We start from the raw sequence: 13,445 nt of genomic DNA on the forward strand, positions 1-13,445 counted from the left end.
GCTTGCCGTGAGCCCGAAATCTAGTTTCCCTGACTATTTCCCTGACTTCTGCACTGATTTGCCCAGTGAAACCCCTTCTTACATTTAGAGCAAACAGTTTTTGGTTTATTTACTTGACCTCCCCCTGGTCCATTGTCTTTATGGGCTCCACCACCAGGGGCTCTGCACTGCTGTTTAAAATGGTCAGATTTATTACAATTAAAACAGTTGCCTTTGGGCTTGCCAAACTTTCCTTTTTGTAAGGCAGCTGCTAAGGCATCCATCTGATGTACATTGGTGCCTATATCAGTACATACTTTCAACATATCAGCCAAGGTGTAATCTCCTCTATTAACAATAGATTGCAATGCACGGCGGCAATCAGCATTGGCATGTTCATAGGCTAGCCTTTTCATTAATTATATGTTTAATATAATATATAATTATTTTTTTTTTTTTTTTATTAAAATAGTTTTACAACAATTAAATTTTTCCCCCCTCCCCCCCTCCCTCCTAAACCCCCCTCCGCCCCCCGGACTTCCCGGAGCAAACACAAGGTATAGTTCCTTAAACAAAACATTCATACATTAAATTTTTAAAATCTAACACAATTATAATCTTTCTCTCACATAACCTGACTTCTTCCATTAAAATCAAAATAACATCCTTCATTCAAAAGCAATCCGAAATTTCATAATCTGATATCTATTTTGAATATAATCAATCCAGTTCTTCCATTCATTTAAATATTTTTCTTGAGTACTGTCTTTCAAGAAGGCTGAGATTTTAGCCATCTCAGCCAAATTGGAAACTTTCAATATCCATTCTTCTATTGTGGGTAATTCTTTTTTCTTCCAATATTGTCCAATCAACAGTCGTGCTGCTGTTATTAAGTTCAAAATCAACTTAGTCTCAATCACTGTACAGTCCGTTGTTATTCCCAAAAGGAAAAATTGCGGTAGGAACTTTATCTTCTTGATTAATCAAATCAATGCCTGCACTACCTTTTGAAGCTGCCTTAGATTCCTTGATCGTGGTTGCGGCAATTGGTCCGGGGCTTGCCGTGAGCCCGAAATCTAGTTTCCCTGACTATTTCCCTGACTTCTGCACTGATTTGCCCAGTGAAACCCCTTCTTACATTTAGAGCAAACAGTTTTTGGTTTATTTACTTGACCTCCCCCTGGTCCATTGTCTTTATGGGCTCCACCACCAGGGGCTCTGCACTGCTGTTTAAAATGGTCAGATTTATTACAATTAAAACAGTTGCCTTTGGGCTTGCCAAACTTTCCTTTTTGTAAGGCAGCTACTAAGGCATCCATCTGATGTACATTGGTGCCTATATCAGTACATGCTTTCAACATATCAGCCAAGGTGTAATCTCCTCTATTAACAATAGATTGCAATGCACGGCGGCAATCAGCATTGGCATGTTCATAGGCTAGCCTTTTCATTAATTCACCGCTAGCTTCCTCATTATCTACTTGCCGCTGAATGGCTTCTTGCAATCTATCAATAAAATCTGAATATGTTTCAGTTGCTGCCTGTCTCACAGATGCAAAAGATTTACTAGGTTTCCCTGAGACTGGCACTCTCTTAAATGCTTTGATCACACAACGCCCTATCACAGGGTAAGCAGAAAGGGGGGTCCCCGCTGCTTGCTGTAGGATGGTAGCAAAAGCACCAACTCCATACAGTTGGTCTGGTATGTATAAACCTCCTGAATTGTTTCCTGCATGAATTGCTTCTGATATTCAGAATCCCAAACAACATACTGTGCTGGTGTGAGAAGCATGCGAAACAAATCCTTCCAATCTTGTGGGATCAAATTATAACCATTAGATATGCCTTCCACCATTCCAACAGTATAGGTGGAATGCAAACCTGTCTCTGTGATACTTTTCCGCAGTTCTCTCAAAATTTGATATGGCAAGGGACTCCACTGATATTAAGCTTGTCCCTGCTGGTCAACTGTTTGTGTGACCGGCAAAGCTTGAAGACCTTCTGTAAGCTCTTCACTAGCGAGCGTTCCTTTTCTTTGTTCCTCTCTAAACCCTGCTCGGACTGCACTTAAAGGCTTCAGCGTAGCTGCTGCCGGCAAAGTTAGCTGAACATATGGCGGGGGCAGACCTCCTCAGGAAGCAAAGAGAAAGATGGTGACGGTGCCTTGAGTTTATAAGTCCCCATTACCTCAACTGCTTCCTTGCACTTTTGCCACAGCAATAGATGTTGTATGGGTGCTTGTGGCAGCGAATGCAAATGTATTCCAAGTTTTATCCAGTCCTGCAAGTCTAAGGTTCCTCCCTCAGGATACCATGGGCACTGACAGCCTATTTCATTTACTAACTGCTCTAAATCACTTAACCTAATTCCTGCTGTTCCATTGTTTTTATGTATTTTCTGTAGCTCTTTTGCATGAAACTTCTGCAGAGCTGACAGTTCCCCCCCCCCCATACTCACATATTTTTGGGAGCGAAGTTCGCTGTGGTGCACCTGGGCTCCTCCGGCCGAATGAGTGCAGGGGGCAATCACGTCGGGGTCACCAAATGTTGTTGTGATGAAGAAAGATGCATAGGCAGGAAAAAGGTTAATGGGAAGGCACTCCAAACAGCTGGTGGGAGCTCCCTTTTATTGTCATTCACAGTTTGCAGAAGCTGGTTTATCGATCAAAGTACACTTGCACTGATTGGCTAAACAATGCTATGTTTATGCTATGCTATGGCTATGCTATCCATGTGGACAGCTCATAGTATGGCCATGCCATCCATATGGATAGTTAATGATTAACTGCTGAGAACAAAATGCAAGGGGTCTACGTGACAAAACTCATGTCTTACACTTCCTGAGGAGGAATCATCATGTTGACATTGCATTCCTCAACGTGGTTTGCCAGCTACTGAGTAAGCAATTATTCCCACATGAGACAGATTTGAGGGGAATCTACAACACTGACATAAAGGGCTCTAATAGGAGAGCCCTACACTCACCATATGTCCAGCAGTGAACAAGCCAAGAAGAATTTCATGTGCTGGCAAATGGCCAAGCAGTGGCCAAAGAGAAGAACTTCTACAAGGGCCTTGGGGAGAATTACAATTAAAATTGGTTCTCCATCAATAAGGACCATGAGTGAAAGTTGTCACAGCAAGGGCAATGAGAAAGTCCAAAAAAGAAACTGAGAGGAGCTAATGGCAACAATGGCATTAACTAATTCTCAAGTGAGTCTAACTCTTGAAATCAGGTGACAGCAGCAAATGGGGTGGATATAGACATAGCGATCTACATCTGACAAGACTTTTGTGCTCAAGGGAATCAATAGTTGTATTAAAGTATTTAATAGGTGCTACCATATCACAGCTACATGGTAGTTTATGTAAAATTGTTGTGTAAAGGTATCAACCTCCTGATCAGTACTGTCAGAAGCAGCACAGTTAATAATACAAATTAAGGTTAATTAAATTAATTAAAATTAAGGCTGTAACCCCTGATTGGATTGATAGTTTCCTATCTAGGTTTGAGCTCCAAGCTTGGCAATTTGGTTGCAAATGTTTCATCACCATTCAAGGAGACATAGTCAGTGCATTTTGAGCTGTGCTCCTCTTTCAGAATACAGGTCTTTAAATACCTTTTGTGAGATGCAAATTAATCTGAATGTTGTTTATTTGGATATTTCTGAGTCATGGTCTAATTTCGGACTGTTTAATTGGCTGGCTGTTGTTGCTGGGCTGTAGTTAAGTACTGTCTATATGATTAGGATCAGAGTTGTTATCTGGGTGCTTCTAAGTCATGGTCTGGTTTCAGCTTGTTTGATAGTTTGAGTGGCTGGCTGTTGTTATTGGGATGTAGTCCAATTTTTTGTGAGCCAATGGGTTATAATTTTGTTGCTGCATAGTGGGTTGACTGTTCATTTTAAATGCTACCTTGGGATCCTGGTTGCTGCAGTTCTTTCATTCTCAGTGATTGGTAGACTGGGTTAATGTCAATGTGTCTGTTTATTGACTTATTGGTGAAAAACCAGGCTTCAAGGAATTCTCTTTCTCTCTTTGATTTCAACTGGGTTACAACTGTGGTCCCGGTTAAATCAAATTTGTGACCTTCTGAATCTTCATGGACTGACATGAGGGATAATGAGTAATGCCTTTTCATAGCAAGGAAGTGTTCATACAGTCTGGTTGATAGCTTTCTTCCTGTTTGTCCAACATAGTTCTTTTCGCTGCACTGGATTTGGTATATGATGCCTGATGTGTTTGGTTTTAGGGGTGGGTTCTACTTACCTTTACTACCGGTTTGCAATGGGAGCGCGCATGCACATTTGCTTTGCTCGCTTGCATGCTTCTGTGTATGCGCAGAAGCTTCTGAACATGCACAGATCGCCAAATAGGATGTCAGGGTGAGTGGGCAGAGCCTCCGCTGCTTTTATTCAATTCCTTCAATAGTACGTGCTTTCTGTCTTTTCCTTAACATATAAGCCAACCACCTCCTGATTTATTGGCATTACAAAAGTATTATGTTTAGCATATTGTATATTGGTTGCCACCTGATCTGCCATTAACATATTAAATTGACTCTGTAATATCTTTATCGCCTCAATAGTTTTTAAATCATGTGGATTATATACCAATAATTGTTGTTTCCTCTGAATTTCCTCTTCTAAATCCCTCGCTGTTTTGTAGTTTTCTCCTCTGTCTACTATTAATATATATCAAATTTCCTCTCATAAAGGCCTTGCTCGCGTCCCACCATTTCTATAAAGTTCCCTTTCCCAAATTATAATCAAAAATTCTTTCATTTGTTTTTACATTGATTTACATTATCCTCATATCTAAACAAATTTTCATTTATTCTCCATGATCTTCTTCCACCTTCATATTGCAACTCCATCCATACGGACTATGATCAGTTAAACACCTTGGAAATATCTTTGTTTTCCTAACCCTAGAAAGCAAGTCATTGGTAATTAATATAAAATCAATACGTGAAAAGATTGATGCCTATCCGAAAAATAAGTATAATCTCTATCATCAAAATTCTGCCTTCTCCATATATCTTTCAACTCAAAATCTTCCATCAAATCAAAAAGATTTAGGCAATTTTGCATGCATAGGAATTTTCTTAGAAAGAGTTCTTTTATCTTTTCTAATGTCCATTACACCATTCCAATCCCTAATATAATAAATGTTTTATAGTCCCAAAAGTCAATTTTCATGTAACAGTTTATAAAATTTTTCTTGTTGTTGATTAGGTGCATATATGCCAATCACAAGTGTCTTTTTCCTTCTAAAATCAATTCAATAGCAATATATCTTCCTTGAATGTCCGTTTCAATTAATTTACTTGATATATTTTTCTTCAAATATATAACTATACCATTTTCTTATTCGAGCAGAAGAAACAAAATGTTTACCTAATTTCGAATTAATCAAATATTTCTGATCTGATAATTTTATATGTGTCTCTTGCAAACATATCACATCATTTTAAATTGTTTCAAATAATGGAATATTTTTCTTCTTTTCTGTGCTGAATTTAAACCATTAACATTCCATGTCAAAATTTATTTGCCATCTCTGGCCTCTTGAAGCTTCTGAGCAATTAGCTGAAGACCCTCACTCTTGACTTGGCTCCTCCCACAGCTTCAGTAGTAGAATCCATTCTTGTCTTTGAAGTCGTTCCTCCATCTCCTTACGCCTAATAGCTCCCTTGTCACTCTTTGTTCTTGAGATTGTTCTTGAGGACTGATATCACAGGTGCAGTTTCAGCTTCCCCACTCTGTTTCTCTTGAAGACTTTTATCCACTGTTTCTACATCCACTTTCAATACATTAAAAAGAAAATCTTTTGCTTTCAATTCAGTATCAATTCGATATCTCCTGCCTTGAAAAAATACTGTTAAACCAATTGGAACCTCCCATCTATATTGAATCTGATGCTTCTTAAGCTCTTGTGTAAAAAACCTAAAATCCCTTCTATCCTTTAACATTTTAGCAGGGATCTCTTTCAAAACCAACACCTCCTGTTCTGCTATTTGCAATTTCTTTTGGTATGTAGCTTGCAAAATCTGATTTCTTATTGTAGAAGTTAAAAAATAAATTACAATATCTCTTGGGAGCTTTTCTGCCTCGCTACCCAAGAATTAACCCTGTATGCCTTATCAATTTGAAAATCAACTTCTCGAGGGTCCATGCCTAACATTTCAGCTAAGGCTTCTGATATAACTTTTTAAGATCTTCTTCCTTCGGTCTTGAAGACCCCTAATTCTCAAAGCCTTCTCCAACGCTCTATATTGCAATACCACCACATGATCCTCATTTTATCCACTTTATTTTGAAGCTCTCCAACTTTATTATCCAAATACTGATTTGCTTGACTAATTACTTCCACTTTATCCTCCATTACTTCCAAATTTTTGCCAAACCTTGAAAACCATCAATAAATCTTCTCTAATTTTTTATTAGTCTCTTTAATTTCTTCCCTAAGTTGATCCTTCACACCATGAATATTATTCATAATTTCTTTAAATCGCTCTTCAGAAACTCTGTTCTGTTCCTTTAATATATCTTCTAAATTAGTTTCAGACCCCTTCTCGTCATGGGAGCTTTTGGTGGCTTAGAAGCCATTTTAATTTAAGTAAAGTCTCTAATTAAAATTAGTAAATCTCAAAGTCTCAAAGTCTCCAATTAAAGTTGTAAAATAAAACTTTCACCTTGCCTCCTCTGGAAAGCTTCTATTCAGCTAAAATCCACAAAGACAAACTTCGCTTTCTCTCACAAGCAGCCTCCAATCCACTTCCTCTCAGGCCATTTCTTCCTTCACTAAGTTCAAGTGAGAAAAGTTTTCCCCTTTTAAAAGGAGTAGAAGTCAGCTCTTCTTGCTTCCCAGTAATCGATCGCTTGTATTTGTCCCCGTCTGCTTAAAGTTATTCAAAACGGAATCAATTGAGCAGAGGTGGGCGTTTTCCTCTTGTCCTGCTTAATTAACAGGATCGAGCCGAGTCTGGAGGGGGCTGGGTTATGCAGGCAGCCGTCCGAGACTCTGCATAAGAAAGCAGAGCCCCTGGGGCAATCTTCTGCTATCCAGCCGCTCTGGCTAATTCTCTTTCACCCAGAGAAAAGCTTTGAAGCTGGCTAACAGTCGTTCTCCCGCTGTTTCACCAGCTTTTACAGAATCTCAGTTCGGGACGCCATTCCAGGCGTCCTTCTCGGGGAAAACGAAACCACCGGAAGTCAATATAATATATAATTATATTATATGTTTCAGTTGCTGCCTGTCTCACAGATGTCTCACAGATGCAAAAGATTTACTAGGTTTCCCTGAGACTGGCACTCTCTTAAATGCTTTGATCACACAACGCCCTATCACAGGGTAAGCAGAAAGGGGGGTCCCCGCTGCTTGCTGTAGGATGGTAGCAAAAGCACCAACTCCATACAGTTGGTCTGGTATGTATAAACCTCCTGAATTGTTTCCTGCATGAATTGCTTCTCTCTGATATTCAGAATCCCAAACAACATACTGTGCTGGTGTGAGAAGCATGCGAAACAAATCCTTCCAATCTTGTGGGATCAAATTATAACCATTAGATATGCCTTCCACCATTCCAACAGTATAGGTGGAATGCAAACCTGTCTCTGTGATACTTTTCCGCAGTTCTCTCAAAATTTGATATGGCAAGGGACTCCACTGATATTAAGCTTGTCCCTGCTGGTCAACTGTTTGTGTGACCGGCAAAGCTTGAAGACCTTCTGTAAGCTCTTCACTAGCGAGCGTTCCTTTTCTTTGTTCCTCTCTAAACCCTGCTCGGACTGCACTTAAAGGCTTCAGCGTAGCTGCTGCCGGCAAAGTTAGCTGAACATATGGCGGGGGGGAGCAGACCCCTCCTCAGGAAGCAAAGAGAAAGATGGTGACGGTGCCTTGAGTTTATAAGTCCCCATTACCTCAACTGCTTCCTTGCACTTTTGCCACAGCAATAGATGTTGTATGGGTGCTTGTGGCAGCGAATGCAAATGTATTCCAAGTTTTATCCAGTCCTGCAAGTCTAAGGTTCCTCCCTCAGGATACCATGGGCACTGACAGCCTATTTCATTTACTAACTGCTCTAAATCACTTAACCTAATTCCTGCTGTTCCATTGTTTTTATGTATTTTCTGTAGCTCTTTTGCATGAAACTTCTGCAGAGCTGACAGTTCCCCCCCCCCCCATACTCACATATTTTTGGGAGCGAAGTTCGCTGTGGTGCACCTGGGCTCCTCCGGCCGAATGAGTGCAGGGGGCAATCACGTCGGGGTCACCAAATGTTGTTGTGATGAAGAAAGATGCATAGGCAGGAAAAAGGTTAATGGGAAGGCACTCCAAACAGCTGGTGGGAACTCCCTTTTATTGTCATTCACAGTTTGCAGAAGCTGGTTTATCGATCAAAGTACACTTGCACTGATTGGCTAAACAAAGCTATGTTTATGCTATGCTATGGCTATGCTATCCATGTGGACAGCTCATAGTATGGCCATGCCATCCATATGGATAGTTAATGATTAACTGCTGAGAACAAAATGCAAGGGGTCTACGTGACAAAACTCATGTCTTACACTTCCTGAGGAGGAATCATCATGTTGACATTGCATTCCTCAACGTGGTTTGCCAGCTACTGAGTAAGCAATTATTCCCACATGAGACAGATTTGAGGGGAATCTACAACACTGACATAAAGGGCTCTAATAGGAGAGCCCTACACTCACCATATGTCCAGCAGTGAACAAGCCAAGAAGAATTTCATGTGCTGGCAAATGGCCAAGCAGTGGCCAAAGAGAAGAACTTCTACAAGGGCCTTGGGGAGAATTACAATTAAAATTGGTTCTCCATCAATAAGGACCATGAGTGAAAGTTGTCACAGCAAGGGCAATGAGAAAGTCCAAAAAAGAAACTGAGAGGAGCTAATGGCAACAATGGCATTAACTAATTCTCAAGTGAGTCTAACTCTTGAAATCAGGTGACAGCAGCAAATGGGGTGGATATAGACATAGCGATCTACATCTGACAAGACTTTTGTGCTCAAGGGAATCAATAGTTGTATTAAAGTATTTAATAGGTGCTACCATATCACAGCTACATGGTAGTTTATGTAAAATTGTTGTGTAAAGGTATCAACCTCCTGATCAGTACTGTCAGAAGCAGCACAGTTAATAATACAAATTAAGGTTAATTAAATTAATTAAAATTAAGGCTGTAACCCCTGATTGGATTGATAGTTTCCTATCTAGGTTTGAGCTCCAAGCTTGGCAATTTGGTTGCAAATGTTTCATCACCATTCAAGGAGACATAGTCAGTGCATTTTGAGCTGTGCTCCTCTTTCAGAATACAGGTCTTTAAATACCTTTTGTGAGATGCAAATTAATCTGAATGTTGTTTATTTGGATATTTCTGAGTCATGGTCTAATTTCGGACTGTTTAATTGGCTGGCTGTTGTTGCTGGGCTGTAGTTAAGTACTGTCTATATGATTAGGATCAGAGTTGTTATCTGGGTGCTTCTAAGTCATGGTCTGGTTTCAGCTTGTTTGATAGTTTGAGTGGCTGGCTGTTGTTATTGGGATGTAGTCCAATTTTTTGTGAGCCAATGGGTTATAATTTTGTTGCTGCATAGTGGGTTGACTGTTCATTTTAAATGCTACCTTCGGGATCCTGGTTGCTGCAGTTCTTTCATTCTCAGTGATTGGTAGACTGGGTTAATGTCAATGTGTCTGTTTATTGACTTATTGGTGAAAAACCAGGCTTCAAGGAATTCTCTTTCTCTCTTTGATTTCAACTGGGTTACAACTGTGGTCCCGGTTAAATCAAATTTGTGACCTTCTGAATCTTCATGGACTGACATGAGGGATAATGAGTAATGCCTTTTCATAGCAAGGAAGTGTTCATACAGTCTGGTTGATAGCTTTCTTCCTGTTTGTCCAACATAGTTCTTTTCGCTGCACTGGATTTGGTATATGATGCCTGATGTGTTTGGTTTTAGGGGTGGGTTCTACTTACCTTTACTACCAGTTTGCAATGGGAGCGCGCATGCACATTTGCTTTGCTCGCTTGCATGCTTCTGTGTATGCGCAGAAGCTTCTGAACATGCGCAGATCGCCAAATAGGATGTCAGGGTGAGTGGGCAGAGCCTCCCGCTGCTTTTACTACCAGTTCATAAGAACCGGAGAAAACCGGGAGCAACCCACCACTGGTTTGTTTCTGTCTGCCCTTTCAGTTTTGACAGGGTCCGTCTGAGAGTTGAGGTTGGTTTGTGGACTACTACGAGGTCATGTTGGTGTAATCTTGCTGTCATTTGTGAGACATTCTGTACGTAGGGGATTGTGATTCATCTGGTCATTTTTGTTCCTGTTTTAGTTATTGTATTGCTTTGGGGTGTCTGTATTGTTTGCACATAGGCATCTCTGGATGAAGTTTTGTGGATATCTGTTTCTCTCGAAGACTTTGTATAGGTGTTTTTGTTCTGCTGATGTGGCCTCCGTGGTGTTACAATGGGATTCCCCTCTCCCAAACTGTGTTCTGATGCAGCTTTGCTTATGGCATTTTGGGTGGTTGCTGTGGAAGTTGAGGATTTGATCTGTATTTGTTGCCTTCCTGTACACAGATGTTAGAAGTTGGCCATTGGTGGTTCTGGTTACAAGGACGTCCAGAAATGGTAGTTTGTTGTCATTCTCGGTTTCTATTGTAAATTGGATATCCGTGAAGATGTTGTTGATTATCTGGTAGGTATGATCAACCTGATTGCACTTGATTATCACAAAAGTGTTGTCAATGTGGTGTACCCATAACTTGGGGTTTATCTGTGAAAATACAATTTCCATCTTTTGCATGATAACTTCTGCGACTAGACTGGATATAGGAGATCCCATAGGCGATCCTTCAGTTGTTCATAGATCTCTCTATCAAATTTGAAATAGGTGGTCAAGCATAGCTAGTTCGCATATCCTTTCTTTTGTGAGTGGTTCTCTTGGTGGCTATGTGTTGTCTAGTAGTTCTTTGATTAGGTCAATTGCTAGTTTCAGAACTACTGATGTGAATAATGCAGTAACGTTGAATGATATCATTTTGTCTTTATCAATGTGTAGGTGTTTGAGCTTGTCCAGGAATTGCATGGCATTGTTTATGGAGTGTTGAGAATCACCAATTATGTACTTTAGGCGTTTCCACATATATTTTGCAAGGTTGTAAGTGGGTGTACCAGGGAGTAAGACAATTTAACTGAGTGGGGTGTTTTCTTTGTGCACTTTAGGAAGTCCATAGAACTTTTGAGTCGGTTGCTTTCATTCTCTTTCATTCTCTGATATTCTTCTTTGGTGATCTGGTTTGATTTGATTCTTGTAACTTTTTAAGGGTTTTGTTGATCTTGTTGGTCAGTTTCACAGTTGGGTTGGTGTTGATGTGCCTATAGGTGGATGTGTCCTATGGGAGTTGCTTGACCTTTTGTATGTAGTCAGTCTTGTCTACCGTGTTTCCCTGAAAATAAGATCCCGTCTTATATTTTTTGAACCCTGAAATAAACACTTTGTTTTATTGCCATGCACTCAAAAGCCCAATTGGACTTATTTTCAGGGGATTGAAATGTGTTTAAGTATTAGTAGCTTGGGTTGATAAGCTGTTGGTTTGAGCTCCAAGCTTGGCAATTTGGTTGCAAATGTTTCATTACCATTCAAGGAGACATCATCAGTGCGTTTTGAATTGTGCTCCTCTTTCAGAACACAGGTCTTTAAATACCTTTTTATGAGATGTAAATTATTATTTTTTTATTTCTTTTTGTCACAACAGTATACACAAACATGTCATAGATAAAACAGCATATCTTGAAGAAAATATATATATATATAATTAAAATTATGCATCAACTATATTAATTGGATATAATTTTTTTTATTTTATTTATTTATAATTACATTTTTATACCGCACCATCTCCCAAAGGACTCAGGGCGGTGTACAGCCAATATTAAAATACACATAACACTATGATATAAATATAATAAATAAACACTATTTTAAAACAATTTAAAAACAAATATTTAGTGGCCGAATCACTAAAACGGTCGAAGACCGATTAAAAACCCATTAAAATTTCGCTAACATACATTCTTAGGCTAGTCCCGCTTGGTGAAATAATAAAGTCTTTAGTTCACGCTTGAAGGCCCGGAGGTCAAGGAGTTGGCATAACCCCAGAGGTAACTCATTCCATAGGGCTGGTACCACCACAGAGAAGGCCCTCCCCCTGGGGTCCGCCAACCTACATTGTTTGGTCGACGGCATCCTGAGGAGGCCCGCTCTGTGGGAGCGCACAGGTCGTTGGGAGGTAATCGGTGGCAGAAGGCGGTCTCGCAAATACCCCGGTCCTAAGCCATGGAGCGCTTTAAAGGTGGTAACCAGCATCTTGAATTGCACCCGGAAAGCTACCGGCAGCCAGTGCAGGCCGCGCAGGATGGGTGTCATGTGGGAGCAACGTGGTGCCCCCTCTATCACCCGCGCGGCCACATTCTGGACTAGCTGGAGCCTCCTGGTGCTCTTCAAGGGGAGCCCCATGTAGAGAGCATTGCAATAGTCCAGGCGGGAAGTGACGAGGGCATGAGTGACCGTGCGTAAGGAGTCCCGATCAAGGGAGGGGCGCACCTGGCGAATTAGGTGAACCTGATAAAATAATCCCCTTGCGACGGCCATCAAGTGTTCTTCTAAGGACAGCCGATCGTCCAGGAGAACGCCTAAGTTGCGCACCCTTCCCCTGGGAGTCAGTATTTCCCCCCCCCCCAGTCAGCGATGGCGTAAGCTGACTGTACCGGGACGCCAGAACCCACAGCCACTCAGTCTTGGAAGGGTTGAGCTGGAGCCTGTTCCTCCCCATCCAGACCCGCATGGCCTCAAGACACCGGGCCATCACCTTGACGGCTTCGTTGGGGTGGTTCGGGGTGGAAATGTACAGCTGCGTATCATCAGCGTACAGATGATAATCCACCCCAAAACCACGGATAACCTCACCCAGCGGCTTCATAGAGATGTTGAACAGGAGAGGCGAGAGAACGGACCCCTGCGGCACCCCACAAGTGAGGCGCCTCGGGGTTGACCTCTGCCCCCCTGCCAACACCGTCTGCGAACGGTTAGAGAGATAGGAAAAGAACCACCGATAAACGGTGCCTCCCACTCCCACTCCCTCCAACCGCAGCAGCAGGATACCATGGTCGATGGTATCAAAAGCTGCTGAGAGATCTAACAGGACCAGGACAGAGGAACATCCCCTGTCCCGAGCCCTCCAGAGGTCATCCACCAACGCGACCAAAGCCGTCTCGGTGCTGTACCCGGGTCTGAAACCGGACTGGAACGGGTCCAGATAAAACAGTTTCCTCCAGGTGCTGAGAAAGCTGATATGCCACCACACTCTCAACAACCTTCGCCAAGAAACGAAGGTTGAAGACTGGACGGTAGTTCGCTAATATAGCTGGGTCCA

This window comes from Ahaetulla prasina, chromosome 5, assembly GCF_028640845.1.
Source record: "Ahaetulla prasina isolate Xishuangbanna chromosome 5, ASM2864084v1, whole genome shotgun sequence".
Classification (NCBI taxonomy): domain Eukaryota; kingdom Metazoa; phylum Chordata; class Lepidosauria; order Squamata; family Colubridae; genus Ahaetulla; species Ahaetulla prasina.